The 16807-nt window shown below is 34.5% G+C and overlaps 1 long non-coding RNA gene across 3 annotated transcripts; it reads left to right on the forward strand.

Annotated features, from left to right (window-relative positions):
* Window positions 1–7913: 7913 nt before the first annotated feature.
* On the forward strand, window positions 7914–11124 carry LOC147551112 (uncharacterized). 3 transcript variants are annotated; one of them, XR_015237118.1, is made up of 5 exons: window positions 7914–8175; window positions 8363–8402; window positions 8775–8947; window positions 9225–9379; window positions 9725–10455. It is a non-coding gene; the product is annotated as an uncharacterized LOC147551112 (long non-coding RNA). The 3 variants fall into 3 exon arrangements; XR_015237119.1 differs by having other exon boundaries at window positions 9728–10455; XR_015237120.1 differs by lacking the exon at window positions 9225–9379 and having other exon boundaries at window positions 9728–11124.
* Window positions 11125–16807: the final 5683 nt, after the last annotated feature.

A 16807-nucleotide genomic window follows, 5' to 3' on the forward strand; every position in this document is an offset into this window, starting at 1 on the left:
TATAGGCAAGAGAAATTCTATCATCTAGTGCCACCGTGGTGGTTAAAGGTGTATCCTTGTTGGCTTAGAAACATTAATGGGAAGACACCTCCTAATTGTATCTTCCAACTCATTTCCTTCATTCATAAGTAACCAGGAATCAACACCTCCTACTATCCACCTCCTACTATCCAAGACACTTCATGTTCTCTAAGATACCTCATAACCATGAGGATAGGATGACTTGTCTTCATGCAGATTTAGTGTTATTATAGGTGCCTACTTATGATGGATGGGCAACCACATAACATGTTATAACATTTCATTTTTATACTGAACACCAAATAGAAAGTTGTCTGAATACATTAGGATTTATTGATGAGTTTTTAGTTTAGAAAGGAGAGGAATAAGGAGTCCAACCTTAGAACTTAGAAACAAGAAATTATGGCATGTACACTAGTGTCTCTGCCAGTGCCACCACACCATATCTGAGAGAGAGAGAGAGAGAGAGAGAGAGGGAGTTTTTTTTTAGGAGAGAAAAGTAATACTCTCCTTTGTACTCTTCTTCTAATCTCATAGATCTTTACTGGTTTTCAAGTCCAAATACCTCATCCTTCCTAGTACGAGGTTTTATAATTAATATTTAGAATCAAATCGATCTCCCAACCAAACTAGGTTTAGGGATTTCTTTCTTCACGAAGTCACCGGATCCATCCTCTTCTCGGAGAAGCACATGCATAACAACTCATAAATCAACTTGGAGTCACTCAACTCCCTTTACTGAAACTCATACTAACCACCAAAAATATCCCTCCACCATTTCCCTCATTAACCATAGTGCATCTGCAAATTTTGACCTAATTGCTAGGGTTTACTAGGTTACATCAGGAGGGGTTTCACTTCAAAGGAATAAGATATCAAAGGGGAAATAAGCAAAATTACATGAGGGCAAATCCACATAGCACTGAAAACAGGGAAGATCTCTTATCTCTTCCTTTTATATTACTCTTGTGATTGTCTCTTCTAGGCTTTAGTTTAACTCTTTCTGCATCCTTCTATAGTAGCTTAGTTTTCTCTTATAATCAAGTAGTATTTATCACTCTAATCACTCATAATCTTTAAATCAATCTTAGAGGGCAGACCTCTTTCCACCCTTTGCATGTCTGATTTACTGTTGTTTTCACTCATATGAATCCCGAGACTCGATTATTAGATTTTATCTACCAGTGGTCGAGCTTATAGCTCATCAAATGAAGTTTTTTCTCCATCTAATTCAATCAATGTACAACCCCTAATTTTAATATTTCTCTTCAATCTTAACAGATCTCTAAGGTTTTTTCTGCATACTTCGTCCTCAACACTAATCCTCGTTACATTGTGTTAGCATATCGTCGATCTACTTGCGATCGTTTCGATCGGGTTTCCATGTTAGTTTCATCCATCATTAACTGTAATCAGTTTAGGAACATGAATCGAATAGTAGCTAGCCACTTTGGCCTCTGGATCAGCCGAATAACAAATAGAATACACCTCAACTTTCCATTCAACCCCGGACGACACTATATTTCGAATATAATTCTCCAACTTTGCCGTGCAGTTTCTTTTGTTCTTCTTCCAGGTCACTTTTTGTTGATTATCTTTGAATCTGGTTATCAAACTGATTTAACTTTCTATCAAAGTTCAGTAACATTTTCACTTCCACCCTTTGTCGCAATTCATTTGCGATCGTTTGTCGGATTAGCAGGGTATTTATACTCGGGCTATGACGGCGATCCCATTTACCAGGTGTCTGACCTGATTCTACTCGGTAGAACTCAAGCGGATATGGTCTCTGTACATGGAGAATACTGGCGGGATACCTCGGAATCATCTTTTGATTCCATCTTGCGGTCACCGATGTTTCTTCTTGAAACTGTATGATTCCATCTTGCGGTCACCGATGTTTCTTCTTGAAACTGTAGGTGATTGTTTAATCCATCTTCAATGTTACAGGAAGTTAGATAAAAGTTTCATCATTCAACCAACCAGAAGAACAAGTACTAGCTTCATCTTTCAATTAATCGGAAGGACTCTCAAGACCAATTGTCATATCATCCTCTTGAAGAGTTGTAGGGCTTATAAGCTACAAAATGAAGGAAGCACCACTAAACGTAGCTATTTTGTGCAATTTCTCATATCGGTTTTATGTTGTTATACTTTGTGTACCTTTATGTTTGTTTTTATTTTGGATATTGTAACAGACGCTTAAGTTTATGTATTTTCTTTCAACAAAAAAAAAAAAAAAGAACACCAAATAGTTCACACAAACTCTTATTGGACTATCCCGAGGAGAAAAAAATAAAGTAACCAAAATTGGAGGGAACAATAAAAGGTTTGTTACATGTGTCAAATTATCTAGTCTTCATGTGGTACAAGATAAAAAGTCTCATATACACGAAATTGATCGTTTATCATATGTGGTCATATGAACTTCTTTTTTGTTGCAGAATGGGATATCCCATTCCCAATTACTAAGGAATAATTTTTCTCTTTCCTTTTCAAGTATTCTACTTAGTGCTTTCAGGTCAATGCAGCTTCATATTAACTTTCCCAAAACATTTCTTCGTTCATAATCGAGTTTTAATGAAAACCCACAAGTTACCAAATACCAATCCAGAAGAAGGCAGAAGGTCAAACAAAAAGAGGAGAATGAAAGGGCAAAAGGAGTCACTCAAAGGTTTACATTGTGATAAACTAATAAAGTTTATTGGGTGAAATTGGATTGATATGAGAGTTAGAGGAATATATGTTTAAACATCCAATGGTCAAAACAACAATCCACTTTTTATACATACAAGTAAGATATGAGAGTTAGAGGGATACATGTTTAAACATGGTGGCCAATACGTGGACAACCGTTTTTCTTATATGAACAACTATCTTATGTGGACAACCAAAATAATTAATTTTTTTATATGGACACCAGTTTCTAAGGGGACAACTCTCTATTATTTTCACTCAAGTCCTCTTAGAATTAGATTTATTATTTTAACACCTCCCTCTTTCCTCATAAACCCTAAGTAAGTTTGGTCTTCTTCTACTACTTCATCTTCATCATCAACCCAAACTTCTAAAGAGAGAATTTTTTTGGAAAAGATTATGACATCAAACAAATAGAAGGAAATTGTTGAAGGATATTCCTAACCAGAAAGATCAGATCTAAAAACCCTAAAACCCGTTAAACTTTTAAAACCTAGAAATCAAAAATTTCAAAACCCTATATTTATGCTGTTTTGACTACTAATGAGTTTCACTTGAACTAAATTTACATAACACTATTCAAGGCCTAACTGGTTGACATCAATGGGGAGATTGCAGAAAGGACAATTGAGCAATAGAACCATGATATGAACGCTATCATAGTGCAAGAAGGAATTACAGTTTCCTATGTGTTTCAGGTGCCCCAGGGTACGAGTCTAGCTCAACTTGAGAAAAAATGATCACGAGAATAGCTCGAGTCCTGTCGTTCTAGATAAGATCTTCATGGTCTATTACTACTTGTGAAGGGGCAAACAATAATAACAATATGAAATAACATTCATGGATCACAATAAGTGTGTAAAATTCATGTAAAAACAACATCATTCATCTTTAAGTTTTGTAGACTGATGTCAAATTAACAAGATTCAGGTGGGTTTAAGATCGTTCAGTGTCGGACCAAAAGAGTTCTTTCATGAAGAGACAACCCGACAATTTGTTTAACCGCTTTGTGGTTCCCAGCCGAATAGACTTGTGAAATGCCGTTATTGGTAAAACTACTTAGATGAGGCCTAACAAAAGCGGATGATAACAGAGGAAGGATTTCAAGCATCTTCAATACACTTTTAGTTATTTCAAACTACAATCATCCTCATTTTTAAGAATCAAATTTGAAGTAACCCTGTTGAGCCTACTTGGTAAACTAGACATATATACAAATTTTGGCCATGAAATTCTGTTCCCATTTGTATTTATTGATTATTTCCTACAACCCTATAGGAGAAATAAAAATCGTAACAGATAGATCGACTCACAGGAACAACCCCCTTTTAATACGATTTTATCATATAGTCCCGTCCGACATGTCATTTTCCCAGCTAGGAAGGTAATTACAGTACCGTATTGCTAAACTACAGGGAACAGAATTTCATTCCAAGTAGGCTCAACAGGGTTACTTCAAATTAGTGACAAATTAATTTTATACTAATAACCATCTATATAACCATTCACAATTTATTATCTCCATAACTTTGTTATATCTCAACCCTTAAATTTTATCCCTAATTATAACCGCTATCATAAAATTAGTGACAAATTAATTTTATACTAATGACCATCTATATAACCATTCACAATTTATTATCCCCCCCATAAGGAAATTAGGCCGAAGGTCCAATTTTCAGATTTTGTTGGTTAAAAAGACATCTCATCTTTTTAAAGAGCTAGGACCCAAATAACTTTTCAAAATGTTCTTGGAGGACGATCTTGTAGGCACTCACATTTTTAAGGTCAGAAATACCCTTTGTCTAATGAAAAATACCAAAAAAACAAATTTCTAATAAATTAGGAAGTTGTTTTCTACCAATGAAAAATCAAACGAGCGTGGTGGATTGGACGATTTTTTCGAGTTAATTCTATAAGGTCGAAAATGATTTATTGATTTTTTTTTATCATCAATATATCTTAGGTTTTTGTAATTGGATCTATTTAATTGTTGTTTGAAGATGATTTTGAAGGTTTTGAGATAGTTTTTTTGTGAAGAATTCTAGAGAGAGAAAACTACAATTTTCAAGTTTTCAATCTTTAGGATTGAAGTAATTTTTTTGCTATGTTGGTTATGATGTTTATGTTCAAACTTATTTGTTGGATTTATATGGAAGTTGTGGAAGTATAGTTGATGCAAGAAATGTGTTTGATAAAATGCTTGAAAGAGATCTTATTGTTTGGAATGCAATGTTAGTTAGTTATACAAGATTTGGGTTGGTTGAAATAGCTATAAATTTGTTTGATGAAATGTCCGTGAGAATGTTTGTTCTTGGACAATCATGAGAAGTGCTTATGTTAAAATTGAAAATTTCATGAAAGCTTTGGAAGTTTTTCGAAGAAATATAAAAAGATGGTGCTAGAGCTTATAAAATGACTATTATGATTTTGGAGGGGTTTTAGCTAGTTTTTTTTATACAAACATTCTATTAGACAAAATATAATAGGGTTATTTTTCTAATGACCCCTAACTTTGTGACCAGCTTCCCGCCTGACCCCCTACTTTACGAGAAATACCCATATGGCCCCCTTCCATTATAACACCGTTACTCTCTCTCCTCTATCTCATTTTCTCTCTCTGCCACATCATCTCACCTCACCACATCATCATCTTCTCCGACAAGAGTCGTCGGCCGGCGACCTTCAAATAAAAAAAAAAAATTCTCTCTCCTCTCTAGATATTTTTTTTTTATTTCCTCACCTCTCTCTCTCTAAAACTCCGGCGAAGGGAACCCCCTTCGCCGGAGTTTTAGAGAGAGAGAGAGAGGTGAGGAAATTAAAAAAAAAAATTCTAGAGAAAGGAAATTTGGCCGGCCGGCGACCCTGCCGGAGAAGATGATGACGGGGCGAGGTGAGATGATATGGCAGAGAGAGAAAATGAGATAGAGGAGAGAGAGTAACGGTGTTATAACGGAAGGGGGCCATATGGGTATTTCTCGTAAAGTAGGGGGCCGGGCGGGAAGCTGGTCACAAAGTTGGGGGCCATTAGGGAAATAACCCAATATAATAATTTGTAACAAAGTCAATGTTAAATCAATTTAAAAACTAATTTGCAAACTATTTGCAAGGTTATAGCAAGGTTGTGCAAGTTGTTTGCAGGGCACTGCAAGCTCATTGCAAGGCTCTGCAAAGTGTTTGCAAGGCAGTGCAAGGTGTTTGCAAGGCAGTCCAAGGTGTTTGCAAGGCTCTGCAAGGTGTTTGCAAAAGTCATGCAAGGTGTTCGCAAGGCTATGCAAAGTGTTTGCAAGGCTCTGCAAGGTTATCTAAGGTGTTTGCAAAAACCATGCAAGGTGTTTGCAAGGCAGTGCAAAGTGTTTGGAAGGCATTGCAAGGTGTTTGCAAGATATTTTCTTAGACTAAGGTTATGTTGGTATTTTCACTGAAATAGAAAATTACATAATTGCCACCAGGGAGGTGAAGCCTTAAAAAACTTTGATGTATCTTTTTTTAACCAAAGTCATAATTTCTTAGGTAGTTTTGGCCAAATTCCCCCCTTAAATATTAATTGTGTTTTAGATTATAAAATTGTGCCCTTAGATCTTAATCCCTAATATCTCCTTAAATCATAACTCTTGATATCTCTGTCAAAACCTCTCTATCTCCATAATTTCCCCAAAAGTAATTGTCCTTCGGTTATAAAAGAAGAAGATTAATGGATCATATTCCTCACTCCTCTTTCTATATATATTTTTCTCAAAGAATCTTTCTTATATATATATATATATATTTTTTTTCTCTTTCTCTATATATATATTTTTGATTTCTTAGTAGAAGCAATCTCTGCTGACAACAAAATAGTTCGAAATTAGTTTTTCTTAGTTGATTTAGTATCAGTTTTTCTTAATTTTGTTAACATTTAATTAGTAATGTATGATTTAATACATAAATTTTATTGATTTAATATTAGTTTTTCTTAATTTTGTTAATATTTATTAGTTATTTTGTGTATTCTCCTTAAGTTCAATGAAATGTTTAATTGTAAATACAATTGGTGAATAATGATAAATCTCTATCTCTATCTACTTATATCTGTTTCTCTATCAATCTATGTTATTTTCGTTTTCTATGTTAATCTTTCGCAAGTGAAGAAATCATTTATTTTTGAAGTTTTGACTGTATGACTACTACATAAAATTCAGTATATATCACTTTTTTATCGATATTGTGTGTTCTCCATAAATTTACTGAAATGTTTAATTGTAAGTATAATCTATGATAAATGATAAATCTCTGTCTCTCTTTCTACATGTATCTCTTTCTCTATCATTCTATGATATTTTTGTTTTCTATATTAATCTTTCGCAAGTGAGGAAATCATTTATTTGAAGTTTTATTTTCAATCTTTATGTATCGTTTCTTCTAGATTTGAAGAACATCTCTTTTGAAGAGTTAATTATTATTCTTTTCCCGATTTTACGATTTGAATTTATTATTTTACTTCTCAATTTTTTTGAGATGAGTAAGTAGTTGGTAGTGTTATGATCTTTTAACTAGATTTTACAAATTATGTAAATCGGAAGGTACACATCTATCTTCATAGCAATTCTTTATTGGGATTTTCTTTGTTATACATTTTCTCTTGATTTTCTTCTTTAAATTTCATTAAAATATAACTTTTCATCGATTCTTTGAACAATTCGAATTAGCTCTTGTAAAAGTAATTTTTTTTACCTCCACTAGATGACTTGAAAATTTCTGTGAAATTTTTGTGTTGTTTTTAACATCAATAATCGATTTTAGACCTTTTGGTTTAAAAAGCTATTAACTAATATTAAATCTTTTGTTTCAGATTTGCGTGTTCGTTAATGTTCTTTTTATTTCTTTTTGTTTGCAAATGTAACATACTTCGGTTTCGTGTTCATCGCCCCGAAACTATTAACTTTTTTTTATTTGTCAGACATCAATGCTCGTGCCTTAGGGCACGGGTTATAACTAGTCTATTATATAAAACGCAAAGTTTTTTGCTGACTTGGACAAGTCGAAAGACAAATCCGGTCGTCCGTTCCATTTTTCATTTAATCTTAGAAAAACAAAATTTGTTGACCCACTAAATCACAAGAAGTAACCCAAATCAACAAATCTGGACAGTCAGATATGATAACTGTCGTCATCTGGTCCGTTAAATATTAAGCCCTCCCCGCGTTAATTCCTTCGTCTGGCGTGCCCTCCGTTCGCGCGTTACAGTCTTTTCCTCTCTTCGTTAATCTCTTTAGGCGTTACAAACATAACAGCAGAATATAATCTCTTCTTCAATATCAAATCTTCATGCTTCTATGAAAATCTTCATATCTCTTTAGGTCTCTCGGTGTTACCAAATCTTTATAGCTGAAGAATCTATCCCCAAATCTTCATTCCCCCAGATCTTTTATAAAAAAATCAAGCTTCTCAGTGCCTCCAACTTCAATCTGATATAGGGTGGTTCTGATATCATTTTTCAATTTGTTTTTTTTTTTTTGTGGTTGTTTTTGGATCACAGTCTAATCTATAGTTTATTTTCCTGCATCACTGTCTCATTGTTTTATATTTATTAGATTTTAGAGGAAGAAATGGTTTTATTGCGCTCAATTCTATTTTCTTAACGATTCAATTCTCTCAATTGTAGAACATCTTTGTGTCGATTCGAGGAGATGGGGAAGAATCATGTTAAGATCTCACTCTTTATTTTAAGTTGTTTGTTTTTTTACTTAATCAGTTCGATATTTTCCTTTTCTTAAAGATTCAATGACATCATTCTTAGTCTCAATCATAAAACATCTCCGTGTCCATTCAATATAAGGACAATGAGATGAATCAGTTATGATTTTGGTTTATCGAGTTAGAATCGGTATTTTAGGTTAATCGGTATTGTAGAACATCTTTGTGTCAACCATAAGCCTCACATCACATAGTTCAGTTATTTGAATTGTGTATGTTGGATAGAAATTAGGCAGTTTAATGAAGATGAGAGGGACTATAAGTAGTAAATATTTTTCTAAGGATTTCATCTTAATGAAATTTTGATTGTGATGATACAGGGGTTACTTGCTGAAAATGTTGTAGCTCCGGTAAAAATGTTGTTGCCAGACACTGTTGAAGCTGAGATTTGAAGTATGCTCTTGGGGTGATCAGGTTCGCTTCCATTACCACTAGAGTGGGCCTCTGCACTATGTTGACACAACAAATTTCAGCCGTAACTATGAATACTGACGTAAGTTTGTTGTTTATTTTGCCTTTCTGTTCTCTCTTGTTTTCTTTGTGTTTTATTTGTGCGATCGTCTGATTCTTAAAGTACTCGTTATCTTGTCTAAGCCGTCGGGCCTGAGTAGTTGAAATTGGTTGATCCACTCGAATACTTCGTTATCTTAAAGTACTCGTTATCTTTGTCTATATATTTTCGGAAAGAACTTTATTGATCAACTAAAGAACTTTATAGAGAGTAAAGAGATGGGAGATAAACAATCGTACTACTATGGTCGATTTTATAGGTCTAATGAATATCGAAGATGGTCAAAGTGCAGAAAGATAAGAAGCCGGAAGTCTCTACATAGACAGAGGATTTTCACTGGATCATGACAACAAGAATTTTTATACCGTTTGCTTCCCCTTCTTTCGGAGGGCTGCAAACTTTTTTTCCTCGCAGGTACTTCGACTTGCAAAAGTTATTTCTATTGCAGAGCAATTGATCCCACATTTCTCTACTCATATGCATTGAAGAAATTAAGTATTGAGTATTCATGCTATGGTATTTCATAGTGTAGTTACTTCGACTTGCAAAAGTTATTATTATTGTAGAGCAACTGATCCCACATTTCTCTACTCCTATGCATTGAAGAAATTAAGCATTGAGTATACATGCTATGGTATTTCATAGTGCAGGTGTTTGTTATGAATTTACTTTTCTGTTTTTATGAGTTAATCTTTGAAAAAAATAATTTGGTGTGTTTTGGTTTAGAATAATTATCTAACTGATTTTTGTTATTGGAAGAAGTGGAGCTTGGGCAATATGTCGTCCAAAAGTAAAGATTCATAGAGCTTGGGCAATATCGAATCAGAAATAGCCTGGTGGCGCAACATTTCTGGATGAATACTCAATGCTTAGGGAATGTGTCAGCCAGAAATGAAGATTCATATAGCTTCGGTAATATGGACTCAGAAATAGCCTGGTGGGGCAACATTGCTTGACCACCAGTATGTGCCGGTGATATTTTAACTAGCTTACTTGTACTACCAAGCCATACAACCTCTGCTAGATCTACAAACGCTAAGACCCGACTCATTAGCCCATTAAAATGGAGAACACACGAAACCACACTAAACAGATGGTCAGTGGATTTGACAAAGAACGAATATCGTTCACATGATCTCCAAGAGCTGGGCAACAAAGAACATTCAGGACCATAACTTTCCTATGAACAAGTTGGCTATGTTGTGGATAACCTAGCTTGCTCGCTCAGTTACACCAGAATTTTGTTGTGAATAACTTAGCTTGCTCGCTCGCTCGCTCAGCTGCATAGAAATTTTGTTTATTTTGCACTTAATTGATGTTCTTCTGAGTTCTGTCGTTGCCTAACTTGACAAACATTTGTTGTAGAAGTAGCTTATTACCTTGGAATGCCCGATTCTTGCACTGCTTATACTGATATAGTTGTATATAAAGTTTCTACTTCCTTGTGTTCAGACATATTTCTAAAATTCATGACACTCACATTTTTGGTCTCATTTGGAGTTATTAGGTGAGTTTCCTATGGATTGTCCTCTTCATGACAGCCTCCTACAATATCATGCATTGTTGCTTACCTATAAGATATCTGTGTAAACTTTTAAGTGTTTCAAGTTGACAAACAATTACTCTTTGTTCCGACGTTTTGCCCTAGAGAGGCAAACAGCCGGGCGCACACTATGGCAGCAAATGTACTTCCCGTTTAACACGTGAAGTGTTCTTCTCGAGGATAATTAGTTTTACCTTTTACTCCTTTTGTCTTTATTGCTTTTACTTTTCAAGGACTGATATTGTAAGCTTGCTTGTATTAATGTTATTTCTTTCTCAAAAAAAAAATTACTCTTTGTTTATTCTAATCAATTTACAGGATTGGACTAGAGCTTTAAAAGTATAATGGAAGAAGCTGATCAAATAAAAAGCACGGAATTGGAAGGGATAGATAGTTCTGTGTTGATACTAAATAAAATATTTTTGTTTTTTTGCGTTTTTGTATGTAGGACATTGATTGATTAATTTACAATGATGTAAAAATGTGTGTTTTCTTAGGTTTGAAAGAAATAGAGTGTGGTTTTCCCCTTTTTTCCTAGCTTGAATTTTGTTGCAATAAATATTTTTTATATGATGTATCTCATTCGGATGTAAAAGAAAAACTATTCAATCAGAAATGAAATAGTTGCATGGTGGTATTCGTCCATTGCTTTACAATTTTAAATCGAATGATGTGAAAAACACACATGCCCGTGCCCGTAAACACATGCTCGTGCCCTACGGGCACGGGCTATACCTAGTCTTTCTCTATGTTAAGATATTTCATATAATATTGTTCATATATTCAGGGTCGTGTTTGAGGGGGGCCGGCAGGGCGTCCGCGCTGGCCCCCCACCACACGGAGACCCATGTCCTATGAAGGTCAAAATGAAGTCTAGGATGTGATTCGCCCATTAGCTCTACTGGTGAAGTTTGTTCCATTCCAAGTTTGAGACATGGGTTCAAAACCCATTGTTTTTTTACCTTTCGCTTTTGTTTTTCCTTTTTTTAATTGCCTAACGTTGAGAGAGTTATTACTAATTAATTCTTATAAATGCTCTGTTACATTTTTTTTTAAATTGTTTTGTTGATTGCGTGTATCTTCTTGACGTGTTTTTAAGAAAAATAAACGTAAGTGTTTTTTCTTATTCTACCAATACATAAATACTAATGAGAAAATCATGATACAAAAGATAACATATTCAATAAATCGCTTAGACTCTAAACTGTACGTTGTACAAAGATTTTTTTATCATTTTAAGTTAGTTGTGGTCACTAAAAGTTTTTAACAGCTCGTGGTTCAACTTTTTGCTTGTAATTCTTTTATTATACGAAAGGCCTATAATCAAACTTCGCCTAGGGCCCTCAAATTATCAACCACGGCTCTGCCTATATTGAAGTATTAGGAAATAACAAATATTAGAAACTAGTAAGATATTAGGAACTAGTAAAATTAGAAACCAGTAGTATTGCAACTCTATAAATAGAGTCTTATATTTCTTTTGTAAACCATCAAGGAATAAAACAAGTTCTTTGATCAATTTCAACTTAGTAACAGAGCCAACGATTTTAAATATTTTTTGTGAATTTATATTGATTGAAAAAGAAATAGCCTTCATCTTCATCTTCATATTGTTTTTCCGGTTTACCTAAAGTGAAGGGTTACTGATACTTCCGCAATAATGAATCGCAATAAGTCAAAGTTTAATTTTGCTAAAGTTGTTGGTCAATCTGACAAAACTACTTATAAGTGTACTCACTGCAACAAAATTGGTCATACCAAAAGTCATTGTTATGAACTATTAGGCTATCCATAATGGTAGGATTATAATCGAAGAAAAACTCTAAGAAGACCCTAGATCCAACTGTTAAGCAAGTTTCATCGACAGTAGCCACTACAGGTAATGTAGGCAAGACTTTAAATATTTCTACACATGTTTCGAATAGTACTTGGATAATTGATTCTGGTGCTACAGATCATATGACTTTTGATTCTAGACAGGTCTCAACCATTAACCAATCTTCACATAAATATGTCTCTACTACCAATGGCACCTCAACCCCTGTTGTAGGGAAAGGACCTATAATTCTAACGAATACATTGAACTTAGACTCTGTTTTGGTTGTCCCATCTTTAAATCATAATTGATTATCAGTGTCTCAAATAACCACCACTCTATTTTGTGTTGTCATCTTTTGACCTAAATTTTGTGTGTTTAAGGAAATCCGGACAAGGCAAACAATTGGTTATCGTGTTAGGCGAGGAAAGTTGTATTACTTGAATTTAGTATCTGAAAGTTCTAGTAAATTGCGTCAGACATTAGTAATGAACAATCTTGAAATAAAACATAAAGATGAAATATGGTTATGGCATCGCCGTCTGGCGCATGCCTCCTTCGGTTACCTTAAGAAATTATTTCCATCATTAAATGCGATGTTTCAAGTTTTCAATGCGATGTTTGTGCACTTGCAAAAAGTCATCGTGCATCGTTTCCATTAAATTTAAATAAAAGTCTAACTCCTTTTATGATCTTACATTCCGATGTGTGAGGTCCATCTAAGGTTCCTACTTTGGGTGGGGCACGGTGGTTTGTTACCTTTATTGATGATTGTACTAGGATGACTTGGGTGTGTTTGATGAAATCTAAAAGTGAGGTAGTTATTGTTTCAGAAGGTTCATAAACTGTTTAGCATTCGGTACAACGCAAATGTCCAGATACTTCGTAGTGACAACGGAGGAGAGTATATGGATCATGAACTTCAAACTTATTTGGATTCTCATGGTATTGTTCATCAAACTACTTGTCCAAATATCCCTCAACAAAATGGGATCGCTGAAAGAAAGAATCGGAATCGTCACTTATTAGAAGTTATCGGACCTATGTTGATCGAAGCACATGTGCCCTTATCTTATTGGGGAGAAGCACTTCTTGCTGCAACCTATTTAATTAATAGAGTACTTTCTAGTACTATTGAGTTTAAGACTCCTTTTCAAGCTCTATTGGATATTACAACCTCTCCGACAGATTCAAATATACCTCTCCGTGTCTTTGGGTGTGTAGCATTTGTTCATCTTCATGAGCACCAACGTACAAAATTAACTCCAAGGCCATTAAGATGTGTATTTGTAGGATACGCTGCAAATCATAAAGGGTACAGATGTTATCATCCTCCAACTAAACGAATGTTTGTTACATTGAATGTCATCTTCCATGAAGATTCTAAGTATTTTTTACCTGAGTCTGAACTTCAGGGGGGAGAAAACCAAACAGGAAGTTCTGACTCTTGATTATGAGGAAACGGATAATTATGTAGAAGATAACAACATTGGATCTAATATTGAAGTAAATTTGATTCCTAAAGAAATAATTAGAGGTGAAATTGAAATTCTAGAATTACCACCACCTGAATCGGTAATGGAAGGAAGTGTTAATGAAACCGTTGGACAAATTGTGGACTTATCTCCAATTGAAGTCGTTGAACTAAGGGTTAGTAATACACCGAACCAATCAGTTGTCGAGGATGTTCCTGAAGCACCTTCTGAACCACCTAGAAAATATTACCGTCGCGTCAAACCAGATGTATTCCTAAACCGAAATATGAACCTGAGTTGTCTAGTAGAGTCAAATATCCTGAGCCAGTATGTGTCATATCATCGGTTGTCAGAATCAAATAAGTAATTTGTAAATCAATTATCTACTTGTATATATTCCTAACAATGTGCAGGAAGCCTTATCTGATTCAAAATGAAAAGCAGTTACGAATGAGGATATGAAATTCTTACAAAAGAATGATACTTGGGAGCTAGTTGATCATCCAGTTGATAAAAATTCAGTGGGATGTCGGTGGATTTATTCAGTAAAGTATAAAGCAGACGGTACAATTGAACGTTACAAAGCAAGACTAGTGGCAAAAGGCTACACTCAAACTTATTGAGTCGATTACACAAAGACATTTGCTCCAGTTGCGAAAATCAACATTGTTCGCGTCTTTTTATCATTAGCAGCAAATTTAGATTGGCGACTACAACAGTTTGGTGTAAAGAATGTCTTTTTGTATGGAGAACTATTAGAAGAAGTCTATATGGACCTTCCACCGGGATGCAAGATACCAAAGATACATAACCAGAAGGTATGTAGATTGATGTATAGATTTAAACAATCACCAAAAGCGTGGTTTGGAAAGTTTACAAAGACTATGAAGGAATTCGGGTATCACCAAAGCAATTCTGACCATACCTATTTGTAAACAGGTAGAAAGAAAAACTCACAACACTTATTGTATATGTTGATGACATGGTGGTTACTGGGGATGATCCTGAAGAACGGAAGGTTTTACAGAATTACTTATCTACAGAGTTTGAGATGAAAGACTTTGGTCCGTTGAAATACTTTCTTGGAATTGAAGTGTCTCGATCTAGTAATGGAATTTAACTATCCCAAAGAAACTATACTTTAAATTTGTTATATGAAGTGGGTATGTCAACGTGTGAGCCGATTGACACACCTTTCGAAGAAGGATTAAAGTTGTTCGTGGAACCTAATCAGATATCGAGTGATAAAGGAAGATATCAACGACTGGTTGGAAGGTTGATGTACTGGCGCACACGATGCAAGATCTTGCATATGCGTATTGTTAGTCAATTTATGCACAATCCCAGTGAAAGTCACATGAATGTTGTTTTACGCATTTTGAGATATTTGAAGGCGGTTCTTGGAAAAGGTATTTTTTTATCAAAAAATCGAGTTGTCGAACTATCGATGTATATACTGATGCAGATTGGGTCGGGTAAGTAAATGGTAGGCGATCAACTACATGATATTTTACCTTTATTGGTGGAAATCTTGTTACGTGGAGAAGTAAAAAACAGAACGTTGTTGCACATTCAAGTGCAGAGTCTGAATTTATAGGTATAGCTGATGGCATATGTGAAGCATTATGGTTAAGACGCCTCTTTGATTATTTAGGATATCCTTCTGAAAGACCAATTCACAACATGTGATATTGCTCACAATCCAGTCCAACACGACCGCACAAAACATGTTAAAGTGGATCGATGTTTTATTAAAGAAAAGTTGGAAGACAACATTGTAAAGTTACCAAATATCTGATCTGAAGATAAATTCGCTGATGTTCTTACCAAAGCAGTTTTTCGAAATTGGTAGACAAGTTGGACATGTACGATATCTATGCACCAACTTGAGGGGGAGTATTGAAATATCTTTCTATATGTTAAGATATCTCATATAATATTATAATATTATTCCTATATTAAAATATTACGAAATAACAAATATTAGAAACTAATAAGCTATTAGGAACTAGTAAAATTAAAATCTACTAGTATTGTAACTCTATAAATAGAGTCTTATATTTCTTTTGTAATCCATCAAGGAATAAAACAAGTTCTTTGATCAATTTCAACTTTTATTATTAGACTATCTGAAAAAGAAAATAAAAAGAGTAATCAAAATTGGATGGAACAATCCAAGGTTTGCTACATATATCAAATTATCTAGTCTTCATGCGATACAAGAGAAAAAATCCTATACAAACCATATTGTAGTTTATCATCAAACGATGATGATCGGTATCCAAGCTTGAAACAACCCCTTTGGACTTCGTCATGCAACAAATTTCTTGGAATAACTCTCACAAACAAATCTCTTAAAATCACTATTACAATTTTAAGCATACGTGGAAATTGTTCAACAAAAAAAAAAAAAACATACGTGGGTGTGTCATATGCAGTCTACTTTCAAACTAAAGCGACGTGGCAATTTTACGCTTGTGAGGATGATAATAACAATTTTAGGAAAATTGAGGAGGGCCAACAGGGGGATGCCCACTTATAATCGGTCATATGAACTTTTTTTGTTGGTGCAAATTGGGTCGTATGAACTTTGTAAAAAGAACTCGCATGATATCCCAATCCTAATGACGAAGGAATAATTTATCTCTTTTCCCCATGTATTATGCTTTCGGCTCAATGCACCTTCATACCCTCACATATATTAACTTTCCTAAAACATTTCTTATTCCATAATGAAAACCCACAACTTACCAATCCATAGGAAGGAAACAAAGGTCAAAGAAAAAGAGGAGAACCAAAGCACAAAAGGAGTTACTCAAAGGTTTACAAGATGATAAATAAAATAACCGTGATGAAGATGGTAAAGGGTAAAGGTTGTCAAGAAACAGAAAAGTAGTATAGAGGACAAGATAAAGGAAATACTAGAGTGACCATTATGTGAAATTGCAATATGAGTTGATGGATATTAAGGTTTTGTGTTGTCATGACCGTAACAACTTTACGGTATT

This window comes from Eschscholzia californica, unplaced genomic scaffold, assembly GCF_041429995.1.
Source record: "Eschscholzia californica isolate CP2 unplaced genomic scaffold, dmEscCali1.0.p SCAF_3, whole genome shotgun sequence".
Taxonomy (NCBI): Eukaryota; Viridiplantae; Streptophyta; class Magnoliopsida; order Ranunculales; family Papaveraceae; genus Eschscholzia; species Eschscholzia californica.